The sequence below is a fragment of the Talpa occidentalis genome, unplaced genomic scaffold (assembly GCF_014898055.3).
Source record: "Talpa occidentalis isolate TD23 unplaced genomic scaffold, MPIMG_talOcc4v2.1 talOcc4.1598, whole genome shotgun sequence".
NCBI classification, from domain to species: Eukaryota; Metazoa; Chordata; class Mammalia; order Eulipotyphla; family Talpidae; genus Talpa; species Talpa occidentalis.
Window position 1 is genome coordinate 1 of NW_023601651.1, and position 18,028 is coordinate 18,028.

Consider the following 18,028-nt stretch of genomic DNA (forward strand, 5'->3'; position numbering starts at 1 on the left):
GTACACCACCCAGGGCAGAAATGAAGCCATGGTTCCTTCCCTACATTAGAAACTAGTAAGTTCTCTCTCCTCTGTGTGAAGACATTCATGTTGACATACAGACTAAGTGAAACACCAGGAGGGTGGTGGTGGGGAGGGGAGGGTGCTCAGAGCACGAGTGAATAGTTCTCTAGCTTTAGCTTTATTTTAGTACCTTGGGCAAGTTACAGACTTTCAGAGCTTCTCTCTTATTCCCTATCTGAAAATAAAAGACCTAACTGTCTTTCTCCTTTAAAAACTATGTTCAGGAACTGATTTTACAGTCAGTGTAAATTTTATTTTATTTTTATTTGCATAGGAGAACTGGGGTGTAGGTCAGAGATACAGTGGATAAGAGGACTTAGCAGAGACAGAGTGGGGAGCAGAACAAACAGATCTACTGAAATACACTGCTAATGGGAGCAGCAGCCTGGACAGGAGATGTCTGATGTGCCATTTGTGGGTTAGCTCCCTGGCTGGGGATGGAACTTAGGCAGTAGAAGTGACAGAGCGAAGACTTGACACCTAGGCCACCAGGGAGGCCCCTTTATTACGTTTGAACTATTTCCTGTAAAGTCATAGTTCTACTTTACTACTATGGAAGTGGAATAGAATTGTTTCAGGCTAGCCAAGAAGCTTTTTCTAAAAATTATGTTTTATCTTTACCTTTGTAAGAATACAGTTTAGTCACTATTATTATAGCAGCATTCCCTTTTCCTACTGAATCCTCTAAGTAAAATAAAATAAAATGTTACTTTTACAAATGAATCTTGTGGTATCTTGAAATAACTGTCAACTTGAAAGCAATGGGTATGTGCAGATAGAAAACACAGAGTTGACTGTGAACAATGTGGTTCGGTATCCTTGGTGATACAAAGATAAGGATGTGATATCTGTCTCTTGGAATAAATAATTTAGCGGGACGGGTTCATAAATAATTCTATTGGGCCTCCCTGGTGGAGCAGCGGTTGAGCGCTGGGTTACAAAGCTGCCTGCAGTCTCTGCAGCACTGGTTCAATCCCCGGCCACTGGCGAGGGTCCCACATGGCGCCTGCTGCTCCTGCCGCCCGCTCTCCTGCTGCCCGCTGCTCCCCTCAGCAGTGTACTTTGTCAGTCTGCCTGCTCTGCTCCCCGCTCTGGCTCTGATGAATTCTCTCACCCTCCCGTGCTTCTGACTGTACCCAGTGCTTGTATAAATAAATAAAAAATAAATCTTTAAAAAAAAATTCTATTAAAAGCTACATGTGAGGGCCTCCCTTGTGGCGCAAGGGGTTAAGCACTGCACTATGAAGCAATCCGCAGCCTCTGCAGCACAAGTTCGATCCCTGGCAGGCCAGGGAGCAACCCACATGGTGCAGCAGACCTCTCCTGTCTCCCCGCTGCTCCCCTCAGCAGTGTATTTCGGTTGTCTGCCTGTTCTGTTCCCGGCTCTGTTTCTGGTGAATCCTCTCCTCTGCCCCCACCTCCGCCCTCGCCCCCACCCCTGCATCTCTGGCCTGTATCCCAGCTCTTGTATGCATAAATAAATAAATCTTAAAAAAAAAAAAAAAAGCTACATGTGAAACACACTATGATAAACGAAAGAAATCATTTATAATCTCGGTCTGTGGGATGAATGTTGAGCTCAGCTTTGTTGAGTTCACTGGCAAGTGAGCATACTGATCCAGATCTGTTGCTTAGTTCTCACTCCTCACCTAACTTAATTTCTCCATAGTGTTTGAACCAATTGAGAGCTTTCCCCTTCGTGGGATACTTGACTTCTGAGATATAGACTGCTCCTTCTCAGGCCCCTTTGCTGAATCCTCTTTTCATCAACTTCTACATCTCCACGTGCCCTAGGATTCAGTCTAGGACCTCTTTATTTATACTCTCTCCATAAATGATCTCTTGATTTCAGGCCCATGTTTAAACACCATCTACATGCTGACAACTTCCAAACTTACATTTCTTTTTTTAAAAATATTTTTTTAAAGATTTACTTATTTATGCATACAAGAACTGGGGTACAGGCCAGAGATGCGGGGGGTGAGAGGATTCACCAGAGACAGAGTGGGGAGCAGAACAGGCAGATGTGCTAAATTACACTGCTGAGGGGAGCAGCAGGTGAGACAGGAGAGGTCTGCTGTACCATGTGGGTCACCTCTCTGGCCCGGGATCTAACTCATGCTGCAGTGGCTGCAGATTGCTTCATTGTGCTGTGTCTTAACCCCTGGCACCACCTGGGAGGTCCCAATTTTACATTTCTTGACCTCAGCACTGAATTCCAAACTTGGATAGCAATCTCTCTACATGACACTATGGTATATAAGAAAAACATTAAACATAATTGTACATAGAAACCACTTCATTCACAATAATTCCCTTCTCAATAAACAACTCTGTAAGCCAATCAGCTGGTCAGGTCAAAACTTAGGAATGACCATTTACTCCCTCCCCCTCTTTCATACTTCACTTCCAATCCATCTGGAAATCACACATTACTTTCAAATTATTACCAGTCTGACTACATCTCATCGTCTTCACTGCTACTGCCCTAGTCCACACCACCTGCATCTCTCACCTGGATAAATTAAGCCTCTGAAATGGTCTTCCTGCTTCCAACCTGGCCTCTCACCACATCTAGTTTCCTTATAGAACTCACAAGATGGTTACATTCATTTCAGTTTTGCCCAGTTATCAGTTTTGATCCCCTGCCTGGTATTAGTTGTAGTTCCCTGTGGTTTTACCTGATACCAATTTTGGCATAGTCCAATAAATTCAATAACCTTGAAAAAATGGACAAATTTCTAGAACACTATAGTTTACCAACACTAAACCAAGAAGAAACAGAAGAGTGAATAAGGGTTCACAATTGTGTAAATTGAAACTAACTAAATGTTTAACAAAAGCATTGCTTACATGCTAACAGAAAGCCTTAGTATCATAAATTCAGATTTTATCCTAGCAGTTTACCATCTTACAGTACATAGATTATCTCTAAATAATGAAGAGGCATGATTGCAGAATGCTAATATTTTGAGGAAGACTTATAATTCTGAAATGCAGTCTGCAAACAAATTCAGTCTAGAAGTAACTGACTTCAAGAACACTTTCAATGACACCTCTGAAATAAGATATTTAGGCTCTTCAAAAGGAACTGTTGATAGCAAAAACAAATTGATTAGAAACTCAGAAAAGGAATTTTACTAGTCAAAAAACAAGCTTACTATTTTTGGGGCAGTTGGTGAGTATTACAATACAGTCATTGTCATAGATCACATAAAGGCCTTACTTATTTTTACAATGAACTTTAAGGTCTTGGTTGCTACTTTCTACAAAATCATATGAGTCTGCAAAATTAATAATCTCATTATTTGTTAAGGAAACTCCAAAATATTAATTAAACCCTGAAGACTTAATGACTACTCACAACCAGGGTCATGGGCTAATTATTTTAAATCTTTAAGGTTCCCATGCCAAATCCTAACTCCAGTTCTCTTAGTTAAGTCTTTGAAGTTTCTGTCTCTCTGTTACAAAACAAAAACCTTTCTTGACTCCTAGCTTTATTGGCAATATTTTGAAATAACAATTTTAAAGTGATTTCAGGGCCTCCCTGGTGGCACAAGGGGTTAAGATGCAACCTATGAAGCTAGCTGCAGTCACTGCAGCACGAGTCTGATCCCCGGCCAGGGAGCTACCCACATGGCACAGCAGACCTCTCCTGTCTCACCCGCTGCTCCCCTCAGCAGTGTATTGCAGTCAATCTGCCTGTTCTGTTCCCCACTCTGTCTGTGGTGAATCCTCTCACCCCCCACACCTCTGGCCTATATCTCAGTTCTTGTATACATAAATAAGTAAATCTTTTTTAAAAATAAAAAAAAATTTTATACATTTATACATGTCATTACATCAATATTTGTCCTTCTACACTTGAATGTTGGTTTCTATCAAGCACAGCACTACAATTTTCCACTCCTGTGCTTTCTTCCAAATAAAGAATGTACATATTTGATTTACCTGGTTCACTGCAAAGATGATCTGATCATACACATCACTTTGTGTATACACTGCATATGTATCATCCGTTCGGTCCATATATCCTTTTAGGAACAGGTGTTTGAATGCTATAGTATTCTCTTCCTTGAAAGCTACCACCATCTGGTTACTTAGCCCAAAAAAGACCAACTTGAAAGAAGAAAAAAAAAGAAAAAGTCAGCAAGTCAGCAGATGAAAAAGTAATGAAATGAGTACAGAAAGGTTCAGAGAAGTTAATTTCTTCAAGCCACATCACTTCCATGTACATAGTGAAAACTGAACTCATCTGAACTCATCTAACAGACTAAATCCAAGCGCTATCCATCCTGCCATGCTACAAAACGTGATCCAGGGTGTGACTGGGAAATAGAGAACAGATGGATCTGCCCCATGCTGACCTCCCATTGTGAAGTATACCCTGTACTACACACGTCACCACTCTCCACCTAACTCTATCCCCACTTCTGAATTGTCTCTTTAAGTTAAGTGTCCTACTTATATGTCAATTAGAGGATAGCTTGGTGTTCCAGGTATTTCACATCTATTGAAATTGGTGATCAAAAAACTCCAGAGAATTTCCAAAGATGTTCTTGATTCAAATAAATGAGTACCTCCCACATGCCAGCATTGAACTAGGTACTGAGGATACGAGAAGACAATGTTCCCTTGCCTCAAGGACCTGGTGGCAGACAGGAGTACAGTGGCAGAGAGGGAATTGCTATACTTCAGAGCCAGAGTCAGTAGTGGGAGAAGAGAAGCTTTTATTAGGATGCCTATCACTGTAGACATCTTTCTTTTGCTGATACAGACACAAAATCTCCAACTTCACAGACAGACTACCTTCTTTTTCCCAAGAAGAGGAACTCCATCACTAAGTCATCCTTATTTACTCAATTATAAAGTTGTCTTTATGCAATACTTGCTTGATTGCTCAGGTATAGGAAACATTGCAATTTAGAAGCCCTCAATTCCTTAAAAAAAAAAAACAAAAAAACCTTACCCATATGCTTTTTACATGTTTACTATTGTCAGGCTTACTACCTTAAGAGCATTGGTCAATTTTTCTCTGACCACCCTAGGAAACAGGTTGGATGAGCTCCCTAAAAAGTGTAAGAACATAAATCTTAAAAGGGAATGAAATCTGAGCTTGAATTTTAGTCCTACTCTTCCTGTTTCCTGACTATGACCAGTTATTTTACTAAGTCTCAATGTTCTCATCTGTGAAGTGGAGATACCTTGAACAGCAAGTTTGTTTTTAAAGTCGAACATGATGATGCCTATAAAATGTTTAGCTCAAAACATAACAAATATTCAAGTGCTAGCTATCACTTGAATACCTATCATATTCAACTGATACAATATATGAGTACCTCCCCCTCGCTTACAAAAACAACATAGGTGAATAGTCACTCAAATATGAGTTTCCTTTACAAAACTCCTGTATCAGAAAGTTAGCCAAGAATTCTACCAACTTCATATAATTAAAGAAATCACCTTAGCTTCTAACAATTTAAGCATTTGTTTCCAATAATCATTAGTGATTTCAGAATTTTAAAAAACATTTCTACTTAGATACCAATGTATATTTACTTATGTCATTTTCCCCAAATTAAGAGAAAGTGATAATAACAAACATATCACATCTATTTTCCCATTAAAGTCCACTTTTATTTTTGCCCTTTTACTTTTAACAGAGATAATTACTTTCACCAGCAGAAAAACACATCTTCATAGAGTAAATCACAACTTGTATTTATAAAGGAGCACACAATATGGTTTCCAAAAAAAAAAAATTTAAGTCAAGGACAGCAAAATCAAAGTCTCTTAAAATGAGTCATTCCTTTTTCGATAGCTCCACATTCTTCTACTGCAAGGTTCCCATGATCACTGGGCTGTGAGAATCCAAGTACTTGCCTTAACAGAAACCTTTGAAGTTTACAGAGAGAAAATTCCCAGGAAACCAACTAGGAAGGAGAAGAATCCTCTGGTTGTGCAACATCTAATTTCCATAGCCAATTTAGAAACCTTTAGCTAAATCTCTTGATTGGAAGTCAAACATTAAAATTTTCTTTTCCTGGAAACTAATTAGGATTATGTGACTAAAATGATAACTTAGTGAAAGACAAAAAGGAAAAATGTAAAAAATAAAACCCCGGTCTTCTTTCACAATATTGTAGAGGGAAGAGTTTAAGAACTCCTTATTTACTGTTCTCCATCATACATGTGGTTAAAAGTTAAAACCATTGTCCATAAGTCCTCTTAAAAGAGACTTTTGCCAAACTTATGATCTGAGATGCTTACCTGGATAGTCACCATTGCAATTTTTAGAATCTGTATGGCAAGTTTCCATGGTTTTCTACCTCGAGCCCAGAACTTCTCACAAGGATTCATGAAAAAAAATTTGAGTTTCCGCCTCATTTGGTCTTCTAATAGAAGCTCCTCAGAAGGGGATGTGTGCTGGTTAAAAGTGCAGTGATTTTCACCTTCGCGAGGACTACAGCTAGTTATTACTACCTCAGGATTTGCCATCTCTACAGGAAAGAAAAAAACTGTTTCCATTCTGCAGGAAAAGGCACAAATCTATATTTGCTATTGCAAGAAGTTAAGAGATAGAACAAATCTAATTTCAAATAAGCACCCTTGTTCTGAACTGTACTTCAGAAGTTTTTCTATTTGTTTCAGTTACTAAGTGAATTTTCACTCAATTGAAAGTTACCACATACCAGGGCTGCTCCTATTAGTAATTACTAAGATTACATGTACACACCTAGTTGTAGGGTGGGTAAAAGGTATCAGGCTTTTCTGCCCTCCCGCCATTAGGATAGATGAGGGAACCCTGCGGTCCTGAATGCATGCCTGATAGCAGGTACCTGAAGTGGGTACACCTGGGCTGAGAGACTGGACTTTTAAGGGCGGCGTCACAGGGATGCCAGTAGCAGAAGCCGAGGAGAAGCCGAAATAGAAGCAGAGAGAGAAGCAAGAGAAGCAGAAGCCGAGAGAAGGCCGGAAAGCCCAGATAGTGAGGCGTTGCTAGGGGCTGGGAGGACTACCAGCCTCCCGGCCCCCCAGCACCCCTGCCTGCCATGCCTGGTGAACCCCAATAAAAGACCTGCAAAAAACCACTGAGGACTCTGATTCCTCCTTTTCCCGGTCTGCTGGATCATAGAAAACCTGCTCAGTGGTCCTTCCTGCCCCTACACTATATAGATAGTATTACATAAATGTAGATGTAAGGGCAGGACTGGGCACAAGGCAGATTTTCTGATCCCATGCAGATCGGGTAAAGGAGGAGTCAGAGTCCTCAGTAGTTTTGCAGGTTTTTTATTTGGGGTTCACCAGGCATATGGCAGGCAGGGGTGCTGGCTGGGGGGCTGGGAGGCTGGCAGGCCTCCCAGCCCCCAGCAAGTCCTCACTCTATCTGGGCTCTCTAGCGTTCGTTCTGCTGCTTCTCGGCTTCGGCTGCGGCTGCTGCTGGTGCTGGTGCTGGTGCTGCTGGCGTCCCCCCGTGACGCCGCCCTTAAAAGCACAGTCTTAGCTCAGCTGAATCCCATCTACCTATGCCCACACCCTATTCCAGGTGCCCACCATCAGGCATGCATTCAGGACAAGGATCCATCATCTATCCTGATGGCGGAAGGGCAGAAAAGCCTGATATTTTCTTTACCCTACAGTCCACCCCCTCAGGGTTTTCTGCCATACAGTCTATACATATATACACAATTTTCTAAGCAAACAAACAATGCAGCCATGGCCCACAAAAGCAAATACATCAAATAACAAAATACAACATAACAAAATACAACAGAACACAAATAAGTCCAGGCAGGGCACCAACCAAGTGCAAAAGACAATTATTGGTACCAGCAGATGAGCCACCAAATCTGCTGCCGAAGGCACTGCTCATACGAGGGAGGGGAAATCACACACGGCATCTGCTATAACACACCAGGAGCCGTCAGGCTTCCTGGCCTTCTCTGGCTGTAGTCTCAGCTACAAGGCACACACAGCATCCACCCCCAGGATGCACTAGCTCTGGGATTGGCAATTTCATTCTGTTGGGGGTAATCGCCAACCCTCTGGGTTTCTGTCTGCAGTCGCTCCAACACTCGGCCTTCATGGCCACCCATGCGACTCACAGACCCCTGCTCTCAAGCCAACCCACTGCACAAGCACATGGGTTGGGGATCCAAACTTTGCATTTGGCTTGGGCTCCACCCCAAGCCACATTCCCCACCCGTCCCCCAAGGACGGGCTCCTCAGCTCCTCACCCTCACTCAAGAATGAGCAGGGCATCACCCATAGGTGATTTTACGAGACTCACAGGGCTTCAGCATACCCAGGCTGCTTAACAGCCGCTTTAGGGCTTCTCAACTTAGCATCAGTACCAGCTTTTGCCACCTTAGTTGGCTTTTCTCCTCCACCTGGCCACTGGGCATACACAGGCTGCTTTTGGCCATCTAGGCCCACTGGCCACCCCCAGATTCTCAAAAAAATAAACATAACCTGCTAAGGTCCTCCGCCTTCTGGCGGGATTGTCAGTCCAAAATCATCAGTTCATCAGTCTATCAGTCCATTGGCCTCTCCCTGCTTCAGCAATGGCCTGCTGCCTCAGGGGTCATTGGCTGGTCCTTTCCGGTGTCGTTGGCTGGTCCTATCCGGTGTCGTTGGCTGGTCCTTTCGGGCGTCTCCTTCACGCCAGGTCTCATCCTGTAGTTCGTGGACGTATCCATCTTCTACCGCCATGGCGCCTCCAGCGTCGTCACAGGCAGTCTTTTACTCCTTAGTCCCTCCAGGTCTTTGGAGGGCTCCAATACCCGTCTGCATGGATCTTGCCGACATACGCCAATTGTAAGGGCAGGAATTGGCAGAGTGCAGGTTTTCTGATCCCATGCAGACCGGGTAAAGGAGCAGTCAGAGTCCTCAGTAGTTTTTGCAGGTTTTTTATTTGGGGTTCACCAGGCATATGGCAGGCAGGGGTGCTGGCTGGGGGGCTGGAGGCTGGCAGGCCTCCCAGCCCCCAGCAAGTCCTCACTCTATCTGGGCTCTCTAGCGTTCGTTCTGCTGCTTCTCGGCTTCGGCTGCGGCTGCTGCTGGTGCTGGTGCTGGTGCTGCTGGCGTCCCCCGTGACGCCGCCCTTAAAAGCACAGTCTTAGCTCAGCTGAATCCCATCTACCTATGCCCACACCCTATTCCAGGTGCCCACCATCAGGCATGCATTCAGGACAAGGATCCATCATCTATCCTGATGGCGGAAGGGCAGAAAAGCCTGATATTTTCTTTACCCTACAGTAGACAATAATAGTATATAATAATATATATGACACCTCTGAGACCTTAGGCAAGTCACTCAGCCAGTCTCTTTGAGCCTCAATTCTCTATTATGCAAAATGGGAATAACAATACCCACCCTCATATGATTCTAGTGACCATTAAATTGAAATGCAAATAAAGCCATTCATAGGGTCCAACACTAAACAAGTAGCCCCACTTACCTTACCACCCCAGCAGACAGATCAGCTTCTTAAATAGCCAACAAGTTTCTTAGGAAGCAATGAGAGCCCAGGAAAACCTACTGTTGTACAAAGGGGCATGCAGAGCTCAGTTTAGTCCAAATCCCAATCAGCCACTTCCATATTTGCTTTTTACTGAAAGTGCTTTTATGTAGCACATTTTATATTTCAAAGTATTTCCTACCTATTATTTCCTTTGTTCCTTTGAAAACAAGGGGACATTTTCTCTGTCTTATTAGCCAGCTTTTGCAAAGTGACAAAGAAGTTAATTCAGAATCTGGGACCTATCTTGGATTTTCCCTCAAACTAATATTGATATTATGGAGACCTATTCAAAATAAAATACCATAAGCTATTGGAGAGAGTAGAGTCCATCTACACAGAATAAAAAATTCTGATTCTGTTATTTTTATAACTCCTACTAAGAGATTAAAGTGGGGAGGGAAGGACTCAAACCACAGTCATATAATATCTGACAAGTCATGGTTGAGGTAGCACATTGCTTTCCAAGTCTAGAATCCAACATTTTGTTCTGATTTAAGCGTTCTTAGCAAGCTCAGCAACTCTAAGCAGCAGATACTGGCTTTGAAAACTGTCCAGGGGAAATTTTTTAAAACTCTTGATTAGCAGAAATATTAATAAGAATATGGCTGATCAGAAACATATATGCAATGCCCTCAAAATGAAATTGTGATTGGACTCACAAAAGTATGGCTTATGTGTGTTAAAATGCTGTTAAAATGTGTTATGTCTTTACTCCTTAGGTAAGGACATAAGGGAGAGAAATTATTAATCCCTAGGATTTTCACTCAAGAACATATTTCTTCAAAAAGGTGTGATATTTTAAATATGTTTTACCTCTGGAATTTAAAACAAAGGTGGTGTTATGTTAATCAAAACTAACAAATCAACACAAACATATTGACGGTGTTAATAATGAAGTATGTTGGTGAATTACAGATAAGAGGTAATTAAATTCTTCCTATTCGATACAGGGAAAATTAAACTTTAAACACGCTAGTCACACACTGTGTAACAGTAACCCACAGGAATAAAGAGAAAATGAGCCACCACCATGAATATATTTAGCACAAAGCACCAAATAGTCCCAAAAGCAAGACTTTCATGCAGAACTTGCTACAAATGTTAGAATATCATGTCACAAAAGCCCTTCCAGGTGTGCACATTAAAAACTGCAAATTTTGTTTCACCAAAGTACATAATTATTCCTCACATAAAATTGAAAGAAAGTGTACAGTTCAGGAAGAGGAAATTTGGGGTCTGTTCTAATAATGGAGGAACATTCTAGAACTATGCTAACAAGCCACTTAAGTAACTAGTAGCCATATTAGACAAAAGATGAAATTAATGTTAACAAAATATTTTATGTAACCCAGTATATTTAAAATTATTGAAAGATAGGATCAATAAAAACTCATTAAGGAAGAAAAAAAAAACCTGTCCAGACCCCTAGCCACGGAAGGACAGTTGGCAAACAGTCCTTCACACCCACCCAGGAGGAAGCACTATGCAGGATGTGGGGTCCGTGGAGACACAGGGAAGAATCTGAGGTGTTAAGTCTCATTCTTAGCATCTACAAACCAACACAGAGGTTGCTTATTCATGACGATGGTTAGTTTAATTGGATCGAGCTGCAGAAAATCAGAGAAAGACTGGGGGGGGGGGTTCTATAAATGTAAAAGCCTCATAGCTGACTTCAGAGTAACATTACCTCCATTCTTCAGGAAACCACGAGACACACACCTTGGGTCTCATATTCTTTTTTTTCTATTTTCCTTCGGGGTTGGGTTTTTTTGTTTTGTTTGTTTGTTTGTTTGTTTTTGGTCTGTTTGGGTTTTTTGGCTGGCAAGCTCTCAAACCGACTTTACCAGGCTGGTATTTCATCGGGGCAGAGTGTGGGGGCCACCCCGATTGTCCTGAAGTGCATCCCGCAGTAGCACGTCTTCCTTCCAGGCCAGAGCCTGGTGAGCTCCAGAGACCCCAGCTTCAGCTCTTATTTCCATCAGCCCCCTACACCACTAATAAAGGACAAGCCGCGTCTGGAGAGGCTGTTCGTGCAACTTCAAGACCATCTTCGAGCCCCGGACGGCTCCGAGACGGGCACCCTCCCTAGGTCTTCCCCGACCAGACACTGGACAGCAGGTGGCGACTGGCCCTCGGCTCCCTACTGGAGGCTAAGCGGGAGGCGACCGCCTGGGCTGGGGACACGCGGCAGAGCCTCCCAGCCTCTGAAGCTACGGTCGGGACTCACCCCAAGTGCGGGGCGCGCCGATCTCCCCACCCACAACTCGCTCCTGCCTGCCGGAGGCCCGGGACAGCGTGCGCCACCACTGACCTTGAGTGGGCGGCCGAGCGGGCGCTGTGCCAAACCTCCGCAGCTCGCACCCTGCGCCCACCTGCGTCCCTTCCATGGCGTCGACCCTCCCGCTGCGGGTCTCCGATGGCTGGTGACATCGCTGTCCCTCCCCGAACGCCGTGGGCACGGTTCCCACGACACCTGACACCTCCCAGCGGCGCCGAGCCCTGCTCACCTGCGACGTGGTGCGCGCCGAGGGGTGCGGGCGAGGGAAAACTGGGGTGACCCCTGAGAGCAATGGACCCAGGAGGCCTCAAGTCTTCTCGGCCGCAGGTGGACGCTGCATGTCTGCTTGTAGCTCTGGGAGTCTCTGAAGATCAGTTCAGGGCAGTCCAACCAGCTCCCGAGGTCGCGAGTCGCCGCCCAGGGCATCCTCGCTCCTTCCGGTGCTTTAACTCGTGACCCTCCTCCCCAGGACAGCATCACCTTACACACTCATTCTGGGCCACCTTTCAGGGGAACAGGTGGGGCGAAGGAGGTCGTCTGAATGAGCCCATCGCTGTTCCCGTCCTCTCAGCAGCTTCCCCCACTCCTTCGCATCGCTCCTGTTTCCAGTTTCCATAAACTGAAGCACAAGCCTGCTCCCGGGTTTGTGCCTTGAGGGGCAAATGCTTGGCCTCGGGGATTTAAATGCGCTATGGCCCCGCCTCCTGGTGGGTTTGGTTCATACGTTGTGGAGGGTGAAGGAGAGTTTGGATGGAAAGTGCTGGGGTGCGTGTGCTTGCACAGTCCCCACCAGCAGTCTAAGTCTTGTTACCCATCTACGCTTTCCGTTTTCCAAGAATTGCTCTGAAATTAGTGGACTGTTGACCAGACTCCTCTAGACTGGGTGCTGGGACCCAAAGAGCGCTGGAAAACTCTTACAAGAAATGTGAAATACTTGAGATAGTGACAAAGATTCTTTGCTTGGTCAAACTTTGGTCGGGCTCCTACCTCCGTGCACTTCCTTATAAAATCCTGTTTTAGTCATAACCCTAAATCAGTTTAACCAGAACCTAACCCTAGTCCCAAAATCTGACCATCCTCAATACTTGATTAGGTTTCTTCTCCCCTACCATCCCCCAGGTTATATTGCCCTGGCCTGTTTTCAGCTAGAATCCTGTTAGGTGGGTTTAGCCTGACCACCTACCCCTGTTGTTTTCTCTTAGTAACTTTTTACCCACAGCCCAGGGTTTTAAATTCCCAGAGGGTGGTGTATTTGAAGTTAAGCCTCATAGCTCTCCCAATGTAAAATTCCCTATAAGTAAGTTCTGTATTATCATCTTTAACAAATATCATTGAATTGTTTTAAAGAGTAGACTTCCAGCCGTAACCTCCTTCTTCAAAATTTTTTAAAATGAAACCCTAAGGTATTCCTTATCAGGCATGGGTCAGGAAACTTGGTTTTAATTACAGCCACTTTCGATTGTTTTGGTAGTTTTTTTTTTGTTGTTGTTGTTTTTTTGGCCACAGTTAAGTTTGTAAAGGTCACTAAATTTTCATAACAGGTAGTATGGCAAATTATACCTAGAAAATGTCAGATATAATAGGAAATCTTGTTTAAGTCCAAAGTCAGTTGCATGGATAATAATAAATAGAAATAGCTTTTCTTGCACTGGGGTATAAGAATTGAATCCCAAAAGGCAGATACTCAAAAGCTGGCTTGGCACATTTAATTCTCAAATGCAATTTGGAAAATATAAGTAAATTTCTAACACCTGTATATATCTATATAACACTATCTCCTTATGATAACAATGAAGTCATCATGGACAGTGAACATTTGAAATGCATGATTATTCAGGAACAATGTGAATTTTGAAAAGGTTTGCAACATAAATGGTGACCCTCACTTAACCCCAGCTGGAACTGAATCAAGTAGACTGGTGAATGGAAAAAACAGGATTTGGAGTTCTAAGGGAGTCCACATTCCCTCCTGTACTACTTGCTGGTTGCCTTCTGGGAATTACTTAACCTCTCCCTCTCCTCTGCACCTATTCCTACCTGTGTATAATCAGTCTAATAAAAGGAATGATGACCTTTAATTAATATAATAGAATGCATGTAAATTCCCCTAGCATTTCTTGCTCAGCTACTGCACTGGCTCTCTAGAGACAGCTACTGCTCATTGCCTGCAGACCACCTGTAGGGACCACATAGAGGGGAAGAGAAGGGGGGTGGCTCTGTCCTTTTTAGACCCCATGTGACCCAAGCCATTCTGTGCAGAAGTTATAAAAAAGCTTTTCTCCTTACTTTGGTGTCGACATATTCCAATTTCTTGTTGAAGTTTTAGACCATATTTTCTAGACTTGTCACAATTGTCCCTCTCCTTCAAAAGGTAAAGCTTTATTCCCAGGTCAGACTTTTCGTTTTCTCATTTCTGACTCTTTTGGGGTACTGCTTAGTTCTTTCTGCAAAATAGCTTGTGATATTTTCCCCAAGCACTTTGAAAACAAGTCAGAATTCCAGCAGTTTAGAACTCAGACAAGGACACTTCCTTTCCACCCACCTCCTCCCTCCCAGGCATTCTGATACATACAAACAAAAGGAATAAAGACTCCTATTCAGGGTCTCCATCTGCTGGTTTCTGGAGGTCTTTTTTTTTTTTTTTTAATTCTCAAAAAGGGGTGGGAGAATCATGCACTAAAAACCACCTCATATATAATTCATTAGATTACCCTTCTGTATATCCAATTTGAAACTTCTCAAAATGTCTTTAAATAATCAGAGAAGTATTTTCAGCTACAACTTCTAACTTTCTTGGTGTTGTAACATGTGACTCATCCCTCCAAATGGACATGCCCTTGGGGGAATCTCTAAAGAATGGATGGCAGAGAGGCTTGGTGTCTCACTGAAATCACAAGTTTCTAATCTTTACTTCTTTAAATGCAGCTGCAAAGTATTATGAATTTTTTTGCAAGAAAAGGAAATTCTTTGGAAGAATACAAAGAAGCTTTTGTTAGAGAACATCCTCTATCAAAAGATTAGCTTTCACGAATAACCTGTCAATTAAATAATCCAAATATATTTTATTAAATATCCATGTAAAATACTGTGTAAACCAATAGTGATATAAAGGAATGAGACACCATTCCCACTTAAATTTCAGTAGGAGAGACATTGTATAAATAAGCCATTGCAGGGCCTCCCTGGTGGCGCAGGGGTTAAAGACAAGTGCTATCAGGCTATTGCCAGCCACTGCAGCATGATTTATATCCCTCACCAGCTAGGGAGCTAGCCCACATGGCACAGCAGACCTTTCCTGTCTCACCCGCTGCTCCCCTAAGCAGTGTATTTCAGTAGATCTGTTTGTTCTGGTCCCCACTCTGTCTCTGGTGAATCCTCTCACCCCTCCTCCCCCGCATCTCTGGCCTACACCCCAGTTCTTGTATGCATAAATAAATAAATCTTTAAAAAAATAAAAACAAACCACTGAAATATAATGTGATGCTTAATATAGAAAATCAGAAAAGAATGATTATTTTGTTGGGTGCCTGGATGACTTTAGAGAGAAGGTGATATATGAGGTGGTTAATGAAAAATAAATAGGAGTTTACCAAATAATGAAGACCAAGAAAAGCATTGCAATTTGAGGCAGAGGTAGAAGTAGAGGCAGCAGGGTGAAGAGAGGTGAAGTTGTGAAAGTGCGCATGGCATTCTGGGACAACAGTCAAGAGTTCTGCATAACCAGAGAACTCTCTGGTTGTCCTTCCTGAGTCTGTGCAGCAATGTGCCAGGGATTGTGGAAAACCACAGAATAAGCATGGCACAATTTCCTGGGGCTTCCTTGAGTTTATTCAATTGCATGTCAAATCTAGCTAATAATGATATAAAACAAGTTTTCCAGTTTCATTGAGATATAATTGATATATATGCTCATAGAAAGATTTCAGACACTTAAAAATGAAAATAGCATGAACACATTGTGGAACAGAATGCAAAAATTTTATGAGATTTTTTAATGAAATAAATCTTACTTGCAGAAGTCTATTTCAAATAATAACCACAGTGGTCAATCTATTACTAATCCATAACACCCCTACAATTTCAGGCTCCCCTGCTCTTACCGGCTTCAGTTGAGAAGCACTAGAGTAGAAGGTGGGTTTAGCCAGGCAGAGAGGCAGGAGGTTAGGAATACAACCTATTATCTTCCAGAATTCTGCTTATACAAGGTTTCATATGCTAGACTATGAATATCTAAGCAGGGTGATGGCAGCATTCAATCTCTTTTTTAGAATGCTGTTACAACTTGACAAATTAGAGAAGAGACAACAGATCAAGTCAAAAGACTTACTACCCTCTAGGTAAGAGATGGTGCCCACCTGTATAAGGCGGAGACATGAAGATGGCTCAAAAGAGATAGATTATTGGAGAGATCTTTAGGAAAAGAAAATAACAGGACTTAGTGCTATGTTGGCTGTGGAGTCAGGGATGACAGATTTCTAGCTTTGCAAACTGATAGACAGTGGTTTTTTAACTATGGTAGAAAATAAAGGAGGAAAAAAGTCTGTAAAGACAAAGAGCTGATTTGAAAGCTCTGCTAAGTTGTGATGACTATGGTTCAGCCATTAATTCATTTACTTATTCATTATTATTTTCATCTGGCAACTATTAAACACTAAACTAGAAATGTATTTGGAAATTTCCAGGAGGTAATGGAAATTCAGGTGTAGAGCTTAAGAGAAGTATAAGACTGAGAGTATAGAAATGGAAGTTCACTGCTGTTTTTGGAGGGATTCATGGAGAATAAAGGAATCAATATAATGCCACCAGGAGAAAACCGAGAAAAGAAGTCTAAGGACTGCGCCCCAGGAAAACAATTCTCTCAGTGTCAGTGTCAGCAAAAGAACCTGAGATAAGGTTGTCGGAAGGATAAATGCTCCTCCTAGTTTTTAAAAAATGATTTATTTAGTAAAATTTACTTGCATTTTGCAGACACAAATTATTCAGAAATTGGAAAGAATCTATTTGACCTTCCTCCACATCATCTCATATAGGATCATTAAGTCTCTAACATGTTATGAATCTACAAGTCTCATCTCAATTAAATATTAAATAGGGTGTAAAAATTAATTTAGACAATTACAGCAGTCAATTGCACTGCTTTATTAAATGCTGCGGGCTTACAAATTGAGATGTTACAATTATTTTTAAAGTAAAGAAGGAAAACAGTGCTCATAGAAATTAAATTCACCGTATGAGTCCCACAGGACTCATAATCACAGATAAAATAAGCCTTGGAATTACTCTGAGATTTCATCTTTGTCCGCAGAGATTCATACTTTCGGTTTGGAAAATGAACACATTAGAAGTTCTAGGACATCCGGTTGAACCCGAGTTTCTCTCTTTCACAGATGAATCTAGGGTAACTCCTGGCAGGGCCCCAGCTGCAACTCCGGTAAGGAGGGTAGCTGCCCCAAGGGGTTCAAGTCCTCAATCTTCACTTCACCCTTTGTTGCAAACGACCACACTCTAGACGAATTGTCTTGAGTACCGTTACACTAGGTGTGTGGGTTTGGACCGAGTCAGAGCTGGAGTCAGCATGGACCACTGCCTGCAACACACTTAAACTGCTTAAGTTGTCCCTTCCTAGCTGAAGACTGAGGACCTCACTCCGGTTCCTGTTGCATGACGTCAACGTCATGTCAACCAATCATAAGCCGGCACTGAAAGGGGCTGTTAGGGAGCTGACACTGTATGGTGAAGGCCCTTGTCCAATCTCAGCAGAGCGGACGCCTCTTTTCTTAGTCTAAGCAACGGATGCGTCTTAGCAACCGGCCTGCTGGGTTGCTGTTGTTCGAGCTCTTGAGACTTGTTTTTCAAGAGAATCTAACTCCCAACTCCAGCTTGTGAAGGAGCTTTCCTCCAGGGTATTGTAAAGAGGCTTCTACTCCCTTTGGTTAGCAGTAACAGGTAAGGGAATCTCTGAACGGGAAAGGAGGGTTGGAAAAACAATTAAGTTCTTATTTTACTCTTTGAAGAGCGTCCCAAGCTCTCATTGTGTCAGCGATGTGCTGCATTCAATGACGATTACAAAAACGTACAAACCTATCCCTCCTGCTTTCAATAACTTCCAGCCTCACCAGGAAGGCAAAAAATAGCAACGAGAGAGCAGTTAACGACACTCTAA

The 18,028-nt window shown here is 42.7% G+C and overlaps 1 long non-coding RNA gene across 1 annotated transcript; it reads right to left on the bottom strand.

Moving 5' to 3' along the window:
* Positions 1–3,971: 3,971 nt before the first annotated feature.
* Positions 3,972–12,544, bottom strand: LOC119246924 (uncharacterized). Its single transcript, XR_005125634.2, has 3 exons — positions 12,095–12,544; positions 6,334–6,563; positions 3,972–4,182 (listed from the first exon to the last, which is right to left on the bottom strand). It is a non-coding gene; the product is annotated as an uncharacterized LOC119246924 (long non-coding RNA).
* Between the last annotated feature and the right edge of the window lie 5,484 nt (positions 12,545–18,028).